This window comes from Pongo abelii, chromosome 17, assembly GCF_028885655.2.
Source record: "Pongo abelii isolate AG06213 chromosome 17, NHGRI_mPonAbe1-v2.0_pri, whole genome shotgun sequence".
Lineage (NCBI taxonomy): Eukaryota > Metazoa > Chordata > Mammalia > Primates > Hominidae > Pongo > Pongo abelii.
The window spans coordinates 69522002-69539356 of NC_072002.2; the positions used below are offsets into that span (position 1 = coordinate 69522002).

Here is a 17355-nt window from a genome sequence, read left to right on the forward strand (position 1 = left end):
TTAAAGGAGAATGCAATTATGGATACGAATCAAAAGAGATCTAGTTGCTGAAACATTTCTCTTCACATTTCCCCACATTTTATTCCATGTCTAAAAAGCCAAAAGAAAAAATAAAAAGAAGGAAAAGGACCGTTTGATATTTTCAGTATCAAATAATACACACACATACACACGCCTGGGATCACTGCATTTGCAATCTATTCAATAAATACTTAATAGTATTCTACTGTACTTTATTGCAATGGGAGCAGTACAAAGAAATATAAGGTATGCTCTGCCTTGCCCTCGAGAGAATTGTAACATAATCAGGAGAATAAGGCTCCAACAGGTGGGAAGTTTGAATAAGTGATAAAAGGGAAAGGGGGCCAGGCGAGGTGGCTCACGCCTGTAATCCTAGCACTTCGGGAGGCCAAGGCGAGCGGATTGCCTGAGCTCAGGAGTTTGAGATCAGCCTGGGCAACACGGTGAAACCCCGTCTCTACTAAAATACAAAAAATTAGCCGGGCGTGGCAGCGTGCGCCTGTAGTTCCAGCTACTCGGGAGGCTGAGGCCGGAGAATGGCGTGAACCCGGGAGGCGGTAGCTGCAGTGAGCTGAGATCGCGCCCTTGCACTCCAGCCTGAGCGACAGAGCGAGATCCATTTCAAAGAAAAAAAAAGAGAGAGAGAAAGGGAAATGAACAAACATGCATGGAGTGTTCAGTGTACTGTGCTAATAACTTTCCGCACATTTTTTCATTAATCTTTATAATTATTATTCACATTAATGTATTTTTAACCCCGTTTTGGGTCATGGATACCTTTGACAATCTGATGAAAGCTATGTGCCCTTTACAGAAAAAAATGAAAATATGTACACATAGAAAATATTGTTTACAATATTCAGGAGATTTGAGGACTTGCTGAATTTCATCCATGAATTTCAAGTTAAGAAATTATGCTATTAGACTTATGGACAATTGCTCTCATTAATTAAGGATAAAAGTGAGCCTAGCAATTTACCTGCCTGAGTTACTCTATAAAGTCATATAGCAAGTAATGGATTTGAGGCTCAAATGCCTCTTTTACTACATGTAAGAAATCTCTCTAGTTAATATGTCAAACTATACAAGGAAATACATATAAAACTTACTTATAAACATTACCTTGAACATTGCAGAATGTATTAGAAACTTTGCAAAAGGCTCTAGAATATCTCTAGGATATTGTTGCTGTCTCTGTGATAGATTGCCTCTTTTCCACTAGAGCTTTCCTCTATTAAGTATTGATGAAAGGGCCAGGCGCGGTGGCTCACACCTGTAATCCCAGCCCTTTGGGAGCCCAAGGCGGGCAGATCACAAAGTCAGGAGTTCGAGACCAGCCTGGCCAACATGGTGAAACCCTTTCTCTACTAAAGATAGAAAAAATTAGCCAGGCATGGTGGTGCACAACTGTAATCCCAGCTACTTGGGAGGCAGAGACAGGAGAATCGCTTGAACCCAGGAGGCAGAGATTGCAGTGAGCTGAGTTCTTGCCATTGCACTCCAGCCTGGGTGACAGGGTGAGACTCTGTCTGCCTATCTATCTATCTTTCTATCTATCTATGAAAGCTTTCTTCAAATTTTAATTACAGGTTTTTGAGATCAGTATCTGTGAATGCTTTTTTCCACTCCAAGTATAAGAAACGCATACACACCAGCTTGAGTAGGTAAATCAGCCAATTAATTAAAGAGTATTAAAAATAAATATAAAGGGATATTTTATGTGAGAAAAGGAAATATGCCATACCTGTAACCAAGAATGGAAGAGCTATAAAGGGACCAAGAATCCTTCTCTCACACTTTCCTTCTTGTAATTATGTGGCTCTCATCTCTGCTCCTCTGAACCCATGTTGAACAACAACTGAACTTAGCTCCCAAATAATCTTTGTCTCACTTTCAGCAATTATAAACACGTGGCATATCTTTATAATCTCCTTAATTCCAAGTTTTACTCCAATATCCATAAATAGATAATTTTATTTGTTCATTCTGGGTCAGTTTTCAACTCTTGTCTAACCAGCTATCCTTAGGGAGGGGGGGAAATCAACTAGTAGAAACATGATGCTAGGGACCCATCCTGTGTGTGTCTAGGAGATGCGGGGCATTGACTCCAAAAGGTTTCTATGAAGAGCCAGATAGAAAACATTTTAGGGTTTGTGGTCCAGATAGTCTTTGTCACAAATACTCAAGTTTTGTTGCAGCACAAAAGCAGCCAATGCATAAGCAAATGAGAGTATCTGTGTTTCAATAAAAAGTTTATATGTGGGGCCAGGCGTGGCAGCTCATGCTTGTAATCCCAGCACTTTGGGAGGCCGAGGCGGGTGGATCATTTGAGGTCAGGAGTTCGAGACCAGCCTGGCCAACATGGTGAAACCCTGTCTTTACTAAAAAAACAAAAAAATAGCTGGGCGTGGTGGTGCGTGCCTATAATCCCAGCTACTTGGGAGGCTGAGGCAGGAGAATCACTTGAACTCAGGAGGTGGATGTTGCAGTAAGCTAAGATCATACCACGGCACTCCAGCCTGGGTGACACTGTCTCAAAAAAAAAAAAAAGTTTATTTGTGGGCATTGAGGGTGAATTTCACATAACTTCACATATCACAATATATTATTCTTCTTTGGCTTGTCTTTCCCCAACTGTGTAAAAATTTAAAAACCATTGTTAGCATGCAAACCATACAAAGTATGCCATATTTGGCTCACGGGTCATAGTTTGCCAACTCTTGGCTTAGCACAAGAAGAGCTTACTTCTTCCTTATACAGTTTTTGACGTGCTCTCTTCCATCTAGTGACTTGGAGATCCATAATTTCTTCATCTTGCAATGTCCCTATTTCAGCATACAGCTCCCAAAGTCACTGCAGCAAGGAAAAAGGAAGAATGAAAGGAGAACATGTACATCTAACTGTCTTGACCTAGAAGTGATGCACATTACATATTATTGTTCACGGTTCATTGGCCAGAAATAGTCATGTGACTGTAAACTAATTACATGGGATTTGCAGAATGTAGGGCAGCAGATGAGCTATGTGGTGAGTAGCAACTATCTAGCCACAATATTAAACCAAATAGTGGTCAATAATTTATGGCTATCAATCAAACTTCTTCCAAGTTTTGCATTCCTCTTTATTTATCATTGTACAGCTAGATGCAAACAACTTCAGAAAACTTTCACCCAAATAATATTATTGTACAAACTAAAGAATTCTGGCCAGGCATGGTGGCTCACGCCTGTAATCTCAGGACTTTGGGAGGCTGAGGTGGGCAGATCACTTGTGGTCAGGAGTTCAAGACCAGCCTGGCCAACATGGTGAAACCATGTCTCTTCTAAAAATACAAAAACTAGTGTGGTGGTGCTCACCTGTAATCCCAGCTACTCGGAAAGTTGAGGCACGAGAATTGCTTGAACCTGGGAGAAGTTGCAGTGAGCCACTGCACTCCAGCCTGGGCGATAGAGTGACACTCTGTCTGAAAAAAAATAAAATAAAGAATACAGACATAGTATAGTAAATTTAATTAAAGTTTAAGATAGAATTCATTCTCATTTCTTAAATTCTTTGGTAGTATATTCTAAGTTTATTTTTATTACTACTTTATAAAATGCCAAAATCTGTTCTTTATGCTCATCCTATCATTGAAACACTCTATGTCTTCAGCTCATTAAGATGATTAGAAAACATCTTCTATTACTCAGTTCTATATACCACTCAAAATACCCATGCAGGCTGGGGCGTGGTGGCTCATGCCTGTAATCCCAGCACTTTGGGAGGCCGAGGTGGGTGGATCACGAGGTCAGGAGATCGAGACCATCCTGGCTAACATGGTGAAACCCCATCTCTAATAAAAATACAAAAAAATTAGCCGGGCGTGGTGGCGGGTGCCTGTAGTCCCAGCTACTCGGGAAGCTGAGGGAGGAGAATGGCATGAACCCGGGAGGTGGAGCTTGCAGTGAGCCTAGATCACGCCACTGCTTTCCAGCCTGGGCAACAGAGCGAAACTCCGTCTCAAAAAAGAAAAATGCCCATGCAAAAATTATGTTCACTTTTATCATGTAATAGCTCCTATATTTTTCCTATTAATGTATGTTAAACCTTACCTTCTTATTTGATTAATTTAAATTTTTAACCTGCCTGGTAATTAAAGTTCTCTGTCAATTGTTGTCATCTCACTTATCATCCCAGTATACAACTTTAAAATTACATAGCACACTTCTTTACCATCTCTGTTCATTCTTCATTTATTTCTCTGTTGTTCTACTATGTAAAAACCTTCTTCCCATGACTGTCATCACCTTCTGACATTACTCATCTTACATTTTATTCAAATAAAATTTTATATTTCTCTGCTCTCTGAAGTCCTACTGAATTAGCTGAACTTTATGGAACCTGTTCCTAATCTTGATTTCCTCACACCATTGAGGATCTGAATCTTACTATTATGTGCTGACTATTATAGTGACAGTGACGTGCAGTTTTATGTAATTTCTTTAAATCTTATTTTTGCATTTAGATTTTAGTCTTCTAAATGACAGAGACAGTCTGTTTCCTATTCAACACAAAATTATTACATAAAATTATTTTTGAAATTCATCAGTCATCATATAAGGGGAAACAAAAAGACCATAAGATATTTTAGTATTTAACATTTTCAGAAATAAAAATATTATTAAATGTTATTTACACATATTGCTGAATTTGAGAAGAATTGCTTTTCATGAGTCGGTTACTGAAAAATGCAATCTAGAAGACAGATGGTCAATGCATTATGGATGTATTCCAAAAGCATTGATAATCATTTAATTTAAAGCTTTACTCACGAGCAAGAGCCCAAACCTGTATATGCACCATTTTATGGGGAATATTTTGCAGCATTGCACAAATATTAAAGATACAACAGACATGTCATTTTAAAAATGAAAGGTTATAAAAATGAATAGGCACTCCTCTTCACAGATTATTTTCACTCTCTTAGGAAATAAAGTTGTGATCAGAATTATTCATTTCGTACATAGAGAAGACAAGAGTTACAATGAGGTATATCCAGATGATAGCTTTTGTGAGAAGAGAAATAGCCCAGAAGGGAAAGTATAGATTACAGTAGAAGGAGGATGACTTAGTAGCCCAGCAACGTGCTGCAGAATCAGGGGCCGTAAATTGTAATTACAACATCTTACAACGGTTAGTGCTTTTCCAGCTGAGAGCTCAAAGTATACCCAGGCTAACAACTTGGTCCCAAACCGAGTCATTCATCCTCAGTTCAGTTGTCTACAAGATGTAGATGAAGTAATGACGTACTAACAATTATACAGACAGCTTCAACATAGAAAAGAGATGAAAAGAAATTAATTCAGGATGTGAGCAAGCCTGGTGACTCAATATCAAAATGAAAGAAACAAGAAGAAATATAGGAAATACAAAAAAATCCTGCCTCTAATTCTCTCTCTGATTTCTAAAAATTCTCTCAAATTGCTTCAGAAACTCATTTCAATGACTTCTAATCATGTAATTTCGGAAACTGTTAGTTTCAAACCTCTTAGTCCAATAGAAAGTAGTTTCAAGTTTTATAAAGAATCACACAGAGAATGCCTTTGAAAGTCATTTTAGATTTGCTTAAAATATAGACCTGCTAAGAGAAACATTTTATACAAGAAAAATAAAATACTGATTTCAAATATAAACAAATACCTCCCATTTTTGCATATTTGTGCTGTAGCAAATGAAAAGTACTGAATTTAGGACAAACACAAACGAAGAAACTAGGTTAAAACTGACATTGATTGACTCCATACCTTTGTTTCCTTGTTTGTTTTTAAATTATACATTGGGTGAAACATCTTTGCATATATTAAATCTTTTCCAATATTTAATCATGGTGAGGATGATGGAATATCTTATTCATTTACTCAACATTTATGTATTAATTTATTGGAGTTTTAGTATCTGCCCAAATTAGGGATCCTTCCTTCCATTCTCTGGCCAGAAATTACCATAGTTCTTTTCATCACAATGAGAAATAAATTATAGACAACAGAAGACAAATAATCTCTTTTAATAATAATGGTGAAAGCGTATTTAAATATTTTCCTCACTGTTTTCTGGCCTTTATCTGGATATTTCCCTCACTGTTTTCTGGCCTTTATCTAAAGGCGAGAAACTTCAAGCATTTATATTATCTTGGGCTTCAGAACCAGCATACATTCTCATAAATAGGGTTCAGAGAAAGAGCAAGAATTTGCCCATTTGTCTACAACTAAATCCCTATAGGTTCAGACTCTCTTTCCAGCAATCCCAGGTGGCCTTCTAATCCATCGTTGGCGCTTATCAACCAGGACCATGACCTCCCTCAGGGGAAATTCCACCAGATCTATTATTTCACTTAGAGAAAAGGGGACAAGTCTCCCCTTAAAAAAAGAGCATTTGAAACCGAGAGGAAATTATTTGAATACAGGTGCAAAGTGGGAATATTTATGTTTGTGATGTTTGAAGACCAGTAGTCATTAGGTTTTGTGTAAAGGAATGTTATAAGCATTGGTTAGGAAAGTAGGTTCATACCATTTTTTAAAAGACCTTAGTTGCTAGATTGTGACATTTAAAGTTTTAGCTCCCCAATAATGGGGAGCCACTGATGGTTAATGAGCAAAAGGAAACAACATAAAAAATAGGTCATTAAGAGGAAGTTGAAAATACATAGGGTAGATTGGAGGTTTAGGAGACTAAAGGAAAGAATAGTTAGGAGCTATTTCAATGGCAAATAAGTGGAAAAGTGGATTTTTTTTAAAAAAGGAAGATAAATACAAGAAATATTATACGTAGGAAATCAAGCAACTCAATATAATTTCTTTCCAAACCCTTAGGAGAATAATGTAACCCACTTTCTTCATTAAGACACTAAACATATTTAATCTTTTAACACTTTACAATGATAATTTAATACATTGAGTAGTAAAAAGAATTATTTTAAAAAACTGACATAGAATGAATCAATTTTCCTAGTTTACTTCAGTGATTTTTAAGTACTGTTTATAGTCTTCACATTTTATTTAGTCAAAATAAAAACAAAACCAGATGATTATATTCCCTATAGCTGAAGGCTTGGCAAATTGTCATACAGACAGGGTTGGTTTTCTTTTTTTTTCTTTTTCTTTTTTTTTTCATATGGCTTAGATGTTTTTGAAGGATGGATAGGGTAAAATTTTACAATCTCTTTGAGCTCTACAAATCTGTGAAACTCTAAACAAAAATATCACCGAGCATTAGGAAGAAAAGAATGAAGAGAACAAGAAAAAAAAAAACCTTGATTTCATTCAGTAAAGTTCATCTTTAGCATATTCCTTTTGCTAATCCAAGAAAATGAGGAAGAGGAAATTTATTTTTTAAAGAGAGAAAATAAAGAGCATTTAAAGTAAGATAGAGAATGAGCTTTCCAGTTTGTGCTGGCTAAATCCAATAACCATTTTCAATTTAACACTGAAGGCAGATTGTATCGTTTAAGTCCTGTTTTTGTATTCCATACAGTGATGAGCATGTCTCTCTCTTTAGTTGTCAGGATAATGAATGCTAATCTGAAGGTACTCTAAGCTATTATTTTTCCAATGCATTCACCTATGCCTTCTGTGTATGCCCATTCACTGTAGTTATCAGTCTTACAGTCAAGCGATGATGCATTTCACTTATAAATGTTGAAGTGGAATTAAGCTTTATAATGTTAGCTGGGAGTGATAAATCTCCTCCCGGTAATATCATGTCGTAAGAAAGCACTGACTTTCCTGATGAAATTTTATAGATGGTTAATGTTCTCATTTTCTGGTGTTTTCACCATTTTACTACATCTGACATTTTACCAATCTTTTATATTTGTATTGCTTTTCAAAGATTAGATAAGACAAAACATCATAGAACATCTTTGTCACCTTGGAGTAGACAGGTTTCTTAATCAGGGCACCAAAAGCATTAAGCATGAAGGAAAAAAAGATGAATGAATTACATTAAAATAAAAAACTTCTCCAAACAACGTCTTTAAAAGGTTAGGAAAAGCAACCCAAAAAATGAAAGCAGATTATATATATATATATAGATATATATGTTGATATATATTATAATCCGTATAATAATATATATTGATTATAATATATAGGTATATATAATATATAATATATATGTGTATATATATATTTGAAAAAATATAAATAAAAACAAAAAACGCTGATAGAAACATGGACAAAAGACTTGAACAGATACGCCATAAAAGAGGATATTTAAATGTGCTTTAAATCTGTAAAAAGGTGTTCAACTTTATTAGTTATTTTTTTAAAATGCAAGTTAAACCACAAGATGCCATCAAGTAACCACCAAAATAGGCAAAGGAAAAAGGCAGATAATACTGAGTGTCAGCAAGAACGTAGAGTAAACTGAACTCCATCCACCACAACTAGAAGTGGAAATTGATAAAAACCACTTTTGAAAAATGCTTGGCAACATCTTTCTCAAGAAGAATACATGAAAAGCTTATAGCCAGCAGGTCCACTTCTGGGTGTTTCCCTAGCAGAAATGTATACCTATGTTCACTCACCAAAAGACGTAGAAGAGTGATCAGTGCAGCTCTACCCAAATGACCGTCAACAATAGAGTGGACAATACATTCTGGTATGCACATCTAGTAGAAAGCAATGAGACTGAAAAATCTGAAAGTGCAATAATAGTGACTCAAAATCATAATATTGAGCAAAGGAGCCAGGTACAAAAAAATTACAGTATATGATTCCTTTTATATAAAATAACAACATAGGCAAAAATAATATTAGTTGTAGGTGTCACAATAATGATTACCTCCCATAGTGGGGAGGGGTGCAGAGTGTTTCTGTTTGGAAGGAAACAGGAGAAACCTTCTGGAGTGTCACTAGGGTGCCACAAATAAAGTGTGAGAGCGAGTATCCCCACTCTCTTGTTACTTAAAAACATAATTAACCTCACTCTCTTTTTACTTAAAAATGTAATTAATCTTTTGAATTTTGGACAGTGTGATACACAAAACATGATTTTAGTTCATTTCAGTTAGAATGGCCCAGATTTATAATGAGGTTGAGCATCTTTTAATTTATCTTATTATCTCCTCTTTTGAAAATTTGCTGTTCATGTAATTTGACCATTTTTCTATTAGGTGACCTGTTTTTACTTTCTTTAATTTGATATTGTTCTGTATTAATTATGGAGATCAATCTTTGCTCTGATTTATAGTTTTCATTTAAATTTGTATGTATTTAAAATTTTTATTTATCAATCTTATAGTTTCTATGTTTAGTGTATTGCTTAGAAAAACTCTTTAGATTATAAAGATAATCCATTATAGTTTCTTTGTATTCATTTCTATGTTTTTATTTACTTAATCTATTTGGATTTATTTTTGTGTCTGGTATGACATACATATCTGATATCTTTTCCCTAAATGGATAGCCAATTGTACCCATACTATTCCTTAAATAGTCTGTTATTTTTCTACTGATTTTAAATTCTACCTTTGTCATAAATAATATTTTCATATTATGTTTTCATATATATCTTTCTTTTTCATGCTGAATTGTTCCACTGTGAAATTTGTAGATTATGCATCAATGCCACACTTTTACAAGTTATTCTAGTTTTATGGTGTGGTTTGATATTTAATAGAGAATTAGCAAGGGAAAGCTAATTATTCTTTTCCAAATCAGCTTTTAATTCTCATAAAAATACTTTTGGTAATGTCATATTCATTGGCCTTATGTTTATAGATGAATTTAGTGAAACTTATCCCTATAATGTTAAATTCTTTCAATACAGGAAGTTAGTCTCTCTCTATTTCTCTCTCAGTGTCTGTTTTAATTGAATCTTCTTTTATGTCCTTTAATAAAGATCAATACTTTTCTTCATGAATTTCTTCATGTAATTCTTCTCATTTCTTCATGCTCATTTCTAGTTGAGTTTGTACATAGAGATTTCATATATTTTTGTTGCTGTTAGGAATATCCATCTTACATAACATTTTAATCTCATTGGTTACTGAATGTTTATGGATTTATTTATTTAGCTTCTCTAACTGACCGAGATCGAACCCACACTCCTGTCTTTACTTAGCTATTCCATGTGACTGGCTTCAGGGCCTTCACACCCTGACCTGACTGTAACTATTATTCAAGCCAAGTTCCACCTCTACCCACTCGTCCCACACATCCTTCTTAGACTCCTTGCAGTTTTCTCCCATGTCTGAATCAATGCTGCATTTGTCTCAGAGCCATTTGTTTAATATTTAGCATATTACCAAGCTACATGATTTTACAAATATAAATAATGAAGAAATAGTTTTAATAACAGAATAACAGGGAAGGGGACCTGAAAAGGAAAGATTCAACAAAGAAACAGAGCTGTCTACTGATGCACACCTTCTCCTGAGCTCACCCACCACAACTCCCACCTTAGGTGGCAATTTTAAAATTATAGTTTTTTATTTTTATTTTCATTTATTTATTTTTTTGAGACAGAGTCTCACTCTGTCGCCAAGGCTGGAGTGCAGTGGTGCGATCTTGGCTCACTGCAACCTCCGCCTCCTGGGTTCAAGCAGTTCTCTGCCTCAGCCTCCCGAGTAGCTGAGATTACAATGTGCCCACCACTATACTTGACTAATTTTTTGTATTTTTAGTAGAGACGGAGTTTCACCATCTTGGCCAGGCTGGTCTTGAACTCCTGACCTCATGATCCGCCCTCCTTGGCCTCCCAGATAAAATTGTTTTTTAAGGGCCCCACCTTAGGTAGCAATTTTAAAATTATATTTTTGGTGTCATACTAACACATGTGACTTTCAGTGGACAAGGAAGAGTTGCAAGAGAAAAGGTGTTTCCTAACATTGTAGTTTGAAAAATTCTGTAGGAGGTATGGCTGAAGAACAGTAGAGAGAGTGCTTCTACTAGTTCCACCATGATCAAATCATCCATGGCTAAACGTCTGTGAGAAATCAACCTGCAGATATAATGAAATAATTCAGAGTCTGAAGCTTTTATTATATTGGCTGACTTTCACTTCAGTCTACCTTTGGGGAAAACTTTTTCACTATTTTATAAATAGTGAGAAAACTTACATAAAACATGAGTTTATGCAATAAAATAGGAGAATATGCACAACAAAATTGGGTGATAGTCATATAATTCTAATTAGATATGTTTTCTTTTCTTGTGGCATTTTGAATTTTTAGAACTGAATGGGTAGTTAATCCTATTCCTTTAAACTAGGGTCTTTTCTGACTTTATTTTGAGGTTCAGGCAATGATTTTTCTGTTTTTGTGAATTAATTGGGCATTTATACCTGAATTGCTACAAAACATACAAGTTCTTATCTCTTGATAGGTTTTGGGGGCAACAGAGTCAATAAAATGTCTCAAAAGACAGTGATCTGCGCACCAGGATTTAAAGTAGATCTTTCAAGGTGGAAGACAGAAATTGGGTAATGTTTGTGACAGAGCATTTTAGGCTTGGTGGGTCCATTGAGGGATGGTCTTGAATAGAGTGTTGGTAAATTGTTGTGTTATATAGCAAGCTGTTTGCCCAGATGAGCAAACTTTTCCTAGACAGATGGATTTGCAAGAATTTTCTAATGTAAACAGAGACTTTAAAAAAATTGGTTTAATTTTCTAATGTAAACAGAGACTTTAAAAAAATTGGACAAGAATTTTTCCAGAACAAATAGTCGTCATGTTGACACAAGTGTTTTTAGTTCTCAATCCTTATGGTTGAGTTGTTTTCAGGCGGGTGATGTTAATTCACATAGAGCATTGTAGCTGCAATAAGCTAACTAAATAAGGCAAATTTGGAATATAGAGAATCTTGAAAGATGCTGAAAAATTTGCTTGTTCTTCTGAGTGTTAAATTTAGTGTCAGGATAGTGGATATTGCTACTATGAAGCTGTTTGGCAATATTGGAGCCCTCTTCAGTTTATTCTTGGGCTTCCCTGTCTCCCAGATACTCAGCTACTTGTTCTGCTTTGGCAGTTAAAATAGAAACCAACTCCATTTGGGCTGTAGTGTTTCTGTTACCTGTGGCTTCCAGTGCCACATCTAGAGCCTCTGGCTCCTACCGATACTTCTAGGCAACACATCACAGTGCATGGGATTCGTCTTCCCCAGAAGATGCCGAAGTGGCCAGGTGACACAACCTGGAGGTGTAGGAGAGAGTGAACTCCCTTCATGGTAAACCTCAAGGAGTGATAGAAAGAGAAACAGATTGGATCCAGCAGTAAATCCTCTCTTCCTTGCTCTGACATACTATTTTGAGGCATGGTACAGATGTCTGGAACTCTCTTACTAGACTGAGCACATATATTGCTGAGTGGCCTGCTTGGTCCCTTTGAGCTTTCTGGGAATCAGTGGTCAGCTTGGTGATGTATCATTGTGCATTTGCTTTCTATCTTTGCCTCCCTCATTTACCATTTTAAAAATTCTTACTTCCCAATAAAGCATTTTCCTTCCCAATAAAGGGTTTTCCTTCCCAATAAAGCATTAGTATTTAAGCCTTGCCTCAGGTTCTGTATGTAATATTTTCTAGGAAACCTAGGTTAATACATTGACCTTAAGCTACTAAATCTCACAGTCCTCAGTTTTCTTGACTGTAAAATGAAGGGATTTACCTAAATTATTTCTATGATCCTTTTCAGCACTGATACACCATTACTATAATTTAGCCACTGAAATTTTTGTGCAAGGAAGTATGTTAGGAAGCTGACTCTGGTAGCACACACAGTCAAGATTGCTGTAAGTATAAGGAAAATAAGCTAAAGCAATCTGGGGAGAACAGGTACTTGCAAAAAGGGCTGTCCTGGTCTGATGACTACTATAACAAAGATGATTTAATCATGGCTCTCAGAAAAGTCACTGAAATTGCAATATTGTAAAAATAAATGTAGAAAGAAAGATTATGTAAAAATTCATGGAAAACACACGACTGATGCGGACAGTCATTGAAAAAAGGTGGGCTTCATGAATTCATTAATTCATTCTGACCAGGACATGGTGTCTATTTTGCTGCTAGACCACTGAACTCCAAGGGAGTTCTAAATAGAAAATAGCATATTTTTCATATTAAGAAATTCCTTATTGAACAATGAGAACACATGGACACAGGAAGGGGAACATCACACACCGGGTACTGTTGTGGGGTGGGGGAAGGGGGGAGGGATAGCATTAGGAGATATACCTAATGCTAAATGACGAATTAATGGGTGCATCACACCAACATGGCACATGTATACATATGTAACAAACCTGCACGTTGTGCACATGTACCCTAAAACTTAAAGTATAATAATAATTAAAAAAAAAAAAGAAATTCCTTGATAGCTGAATAGCTCCTAAGAAAATTGAATTCCCCAGGATGTTGATTTGGGGCCTTCCCAGCACACAGAGTCTGTATACGCCACTGAATAATGAGGGTTCAGTTTTGGGTAAGGAGGAAGATGTCCAAAAAGATCTTCCAACAAAAAAACTTCCAGTGGCAGCCACAGGGCATAAGGTAGGCTTTTTGGTGGTGGGTTTAGGATGTCTATCTGAGATGCTGCCCTTCATTCTCTACATAGGGTGACATAGAATTCAGATGCTCAGAGATGGAAAGGGTCTCAGATATCACTTAATTGAGCCCCTTCACTTTACTAGTAGGGAAAAAGAAGCCCCGAGAAGTGAAATAACTTACCCAAGGTTACACAACTGGACAACGAATGACCCTAGAAAAAAATGGGTTGCACAAATTGTTTTTTCTCCACATTTTACAAAAGAATCAAAATAAAGCCAATGTTCTGTAAAAAATGCACAAACGTACTAATATACCATGGTGGGGAAGTTTTTACTTCCTCCAATAACAAAGGCTTCTTTACCATCGAATTCAGTTATAGTCCATAGATAATATTAAGTATGAACAGTATACTTTCTTGTCCCTCTGTCATCTGGAAGTTTGCAAATAGACAAATCTTTAACACTATAAGGATATGGCAAATCCCGTGATCTAGTTAGGGTCTAATGCAATGAATTAAAATAGAGAAGTCCACACTGCTTCTCAATTGGCCAGGTCAGCCCCACACCATAGATCATCTATTCAGTGAAATGGACAAGCAGGAGCTGCCCTTGTGAAGTATAATTAGAAAGAAATAGATTTGTCCCTGTTGACTTGAAGTTCTACTACTATGTCTTGATGTATTATGAGGTAAGTATATTGTGCTAATAATTACCTCCTTTTCCATGAGTAAGCTGTAGCAGCATTGATGTAATAGGTTATGCAATACTGTTGAAGGCCTGAATCTACCATTCCCTGGTTTTTATTTCAACGTTGCATAAATCACAAGGTATTGAACTACCTTAATACTCTCTACCCTCTATTAGGGTAATACTCAGTTCATTCCCCGAGTTATTAATTTGATACTAATATCTCCATCTTGTGGAAGCCACAGCACAATGAAGATTCAAGGAAAACAAAGGCTCAAAGCACATAGTAATGTAGTGTAAAAATAAAGAGCAAGATAAAATACTTTCAGGAATCACTGTATAAGAAAATATTATATATGACAGGTACAGGTAAAATAGAACTCCTATGGAGAGTTGATAGGAAGGAGATAACATTTTCTCACTGATGGGATGAAGAAAAGTAAATGAATGACTTTCAACATAGGCCTTGAAGAATTGATGTGATTTGAATGACTGCACAGCAGGTATTAGGGTAAATGATATAAAGGTATCTTATGCACATAGAATGCACCACAAATGTATAAGGGCTTAAAAATTCAGACTAGTAAAAGGAAATTAAAGTCAGAAAGGCAAGTTGAGGCTGATTTAAAGAGTGTTAAAAACTAATTAAAGGAATTTTAAATTTATTCTGTAAGCAATCTAAATTCATTGAAGATTTATGAGCAGGATGATATGGTTTGGCTGGGTCCCCACCCAAATCTCACCTTGAATTGTAATAATCCCCGCATGTCAAAGGCAGGGCCATGTGGACATAATTTAAGCATGAGGGCTGTTTCCCCCATACTGTTCTTGTGGTAGTGAATAAGTCTCACAAGATCTGATGGTTCTATAAATGGGAGTTCCCCGCACAAACTCTCTTGCCTGTCGCCATGTAAGATACTTTCCTTATACTTCCAACAATCTTGACTTTGCTCCACCATCACCTTCTGCCGTGATTGTGAGGCCTCCCCAGCCATGTGGAACTGTGTCAGTTAAGCCTCTTTCCTCTATAAATTAACCAGTCTCAGGTATGTCTTTATTAGCAGTGTGAGAACAGACTAATACAGAGGACATTAAGGTAATTAGAACTTTTTAAAAAGAAAACTTAATCTGGCACAAGTATGTAAAGAAAAAACTTGAGGAAGATGTGACTGTAAGAAGTAGACCAGTAAGGAGGCTACTTCAGTGGTATAGTCTAGAGGTAAAATATGCCAGAGTGAGGAGGAGACTGATGGTAGAATGCTAAGAAGCTGGTGTGAGAAAAGATCAGATGTGAGTAGTGAGAGAAAAGAGAGCCAAGGCCTATTCTTGGGAAATTTCCACCAGTAAGATACAAGAGGAAGAACACCTAAGGAGAAAATGAAGGAGCAGAGGAAAAGCAGAAAACTGGAGGGCTTTGGAACCCAAGAAAAAAGAGAGCCAGAAAAAAGGATCAGTAGTGTCAAAGGCCGGGAGAGGTCAAGTAAACGAGGCATTCTCACTGTGACTAAGCAGCAATGACAGAGCAAAGGGTCACAAGGAGATGCTGAAAGTGTCCATGCAGAGGATTTGGATGTATTCTTTCCAGAAGTTTGGCTGTGAATAGTGGTGGTGATATCAATGGGTACAACCTTCTGGAAGAAAATGTGGCCTGCCACATGCTTAAACTCTTTACACAGGACATACATACTTTGATCCAGCAATTTCATTGTAAGGATGGTGGCAAAGATTAAAATATATAATAACGAGGAATTGTTAATTTATAGTACATTCATAAAACAATACTATTAATAGATAGGCACTAAAGTATGTCTTTTAGCAAAGTTTAGCACCTTTTCTGCAAAGGCCAAATAGCTTTATCGTACAATCTCCATCACAACTACTCAACTCTGTTGCTAAAACTTTGGTTTATATGTAAGCAAATAAACATGGCTGTGTTCTAATAAAACTTGGTTTACAAAAGCAGGTGGCAGGCTACATTTGACCTAAAGGCCATGGTTTGTCAACCCCTTTCTTTGAAGAATATGTAGTGAGTTGAAGACAATATGACAATTTTAATAATTACAATTAACCACGTGAGAAATGACAGGCTTTCCAAATTAGTGAAATAAAACGTGGCATGTGTGTATGTGTGTATACCAGTCTTTAAAAAAAGTGTATCTTTGAATATTGGCATCACAGTGAATTTTATTTCTCTTTAATGCCTATTTGTATTGTCACATTTTCTATAACTATTTACTCCTTTTTTGTAATCAGGAAAAAAACGCTATTTTTATATAAAATTTTGTAGTAAGAAAAGTAAAATGAGATTACAACTGAAATGGTACCTTAAATGATGGTTCCAAACTGAAAACCCAGCAGGTCTTCATGAAGAGTTGGAAAATTCCATTGATACATGAATTCTGAATTAATGGTGTATAACTTTAAAGCTTTCTCCATGAGCTCTGTCTGTTGGGGAATTTGCAGTCTTGGCAAGGCTAATCAACACTTGCTAATTATCAAGATCAAATTTTTGGTGTTGTTGTTGTTGTTGTTTTTCTCTAGATGAAGTCTTGCTGTGTCACCCAGGCTGGAGTGCAGTGGCACGATCTCGGCTCACTGCAACCTCTGCCTCCTGGGTTCAAGCGATTCTCCTGCCTCAGCCTCCTGAGTAGCTGGGATTACAGGCACACCCCACCACGCTCGGCTAATTTTTGTATTCTTAGTAGAGATGGGATTTCACCATGTTGGCCAGGCTGGTCTCGAACTCTTGAACTCGTGATCTGCCTGCCTCAGCCTCCCAAAGTGCTGGGATTACAGGCATAAGCCACCGAACCCGGCCGAAGATCAAGTTTACAAGGACCATCTTCCAAACAAGGTGAGAAGATAATGTCTATGATAGCACTGGCATTGGTATTTCAGAGGTGTTCACACACCGAACTCCTCCTCCCTACTACCATCCTAACAACTTCCAGAGCTTTCTTTCTATTTCTCATTGTTCCATGTTATTCCACGAACTTGCTGCTTTTAAAGCCTTTGCACATGCTCTTTCCTCTGAGTGGAATAGGGCTTTGCTCTCTCATTTCTTTTTTGAGAAGATAAAAATTATTTGTTACCTACAAAGGATTAATACAAGATACACGTAAGAGTTAAA

General features: G+C 36.5%; 1 long non-coding RNA gene across 1 annotated transcript; it reads right to left on the minus strand.

The window, feature by feature from the left end:
- Positions 1 to 2757: 2757 nt before the first annotated feature.
- On the minus strand, positions 2758 to 17122 carry LOC129051596 (uncharacterized). Its single transcript, XR_008515953.2, has 3 exons — positions 16550 to 17122; positions 3378 to 3484; positions 2758 to 2874 (listed from the first exon to the last, which is right to left on the minus strand). It is a non-coding gene; the product is annotated as an uncharacterized LOC129051596 (long non-coding RNA).
- Between the last annotated feature and the right edge of the window lie 233 nt (positions 17123 to 17355).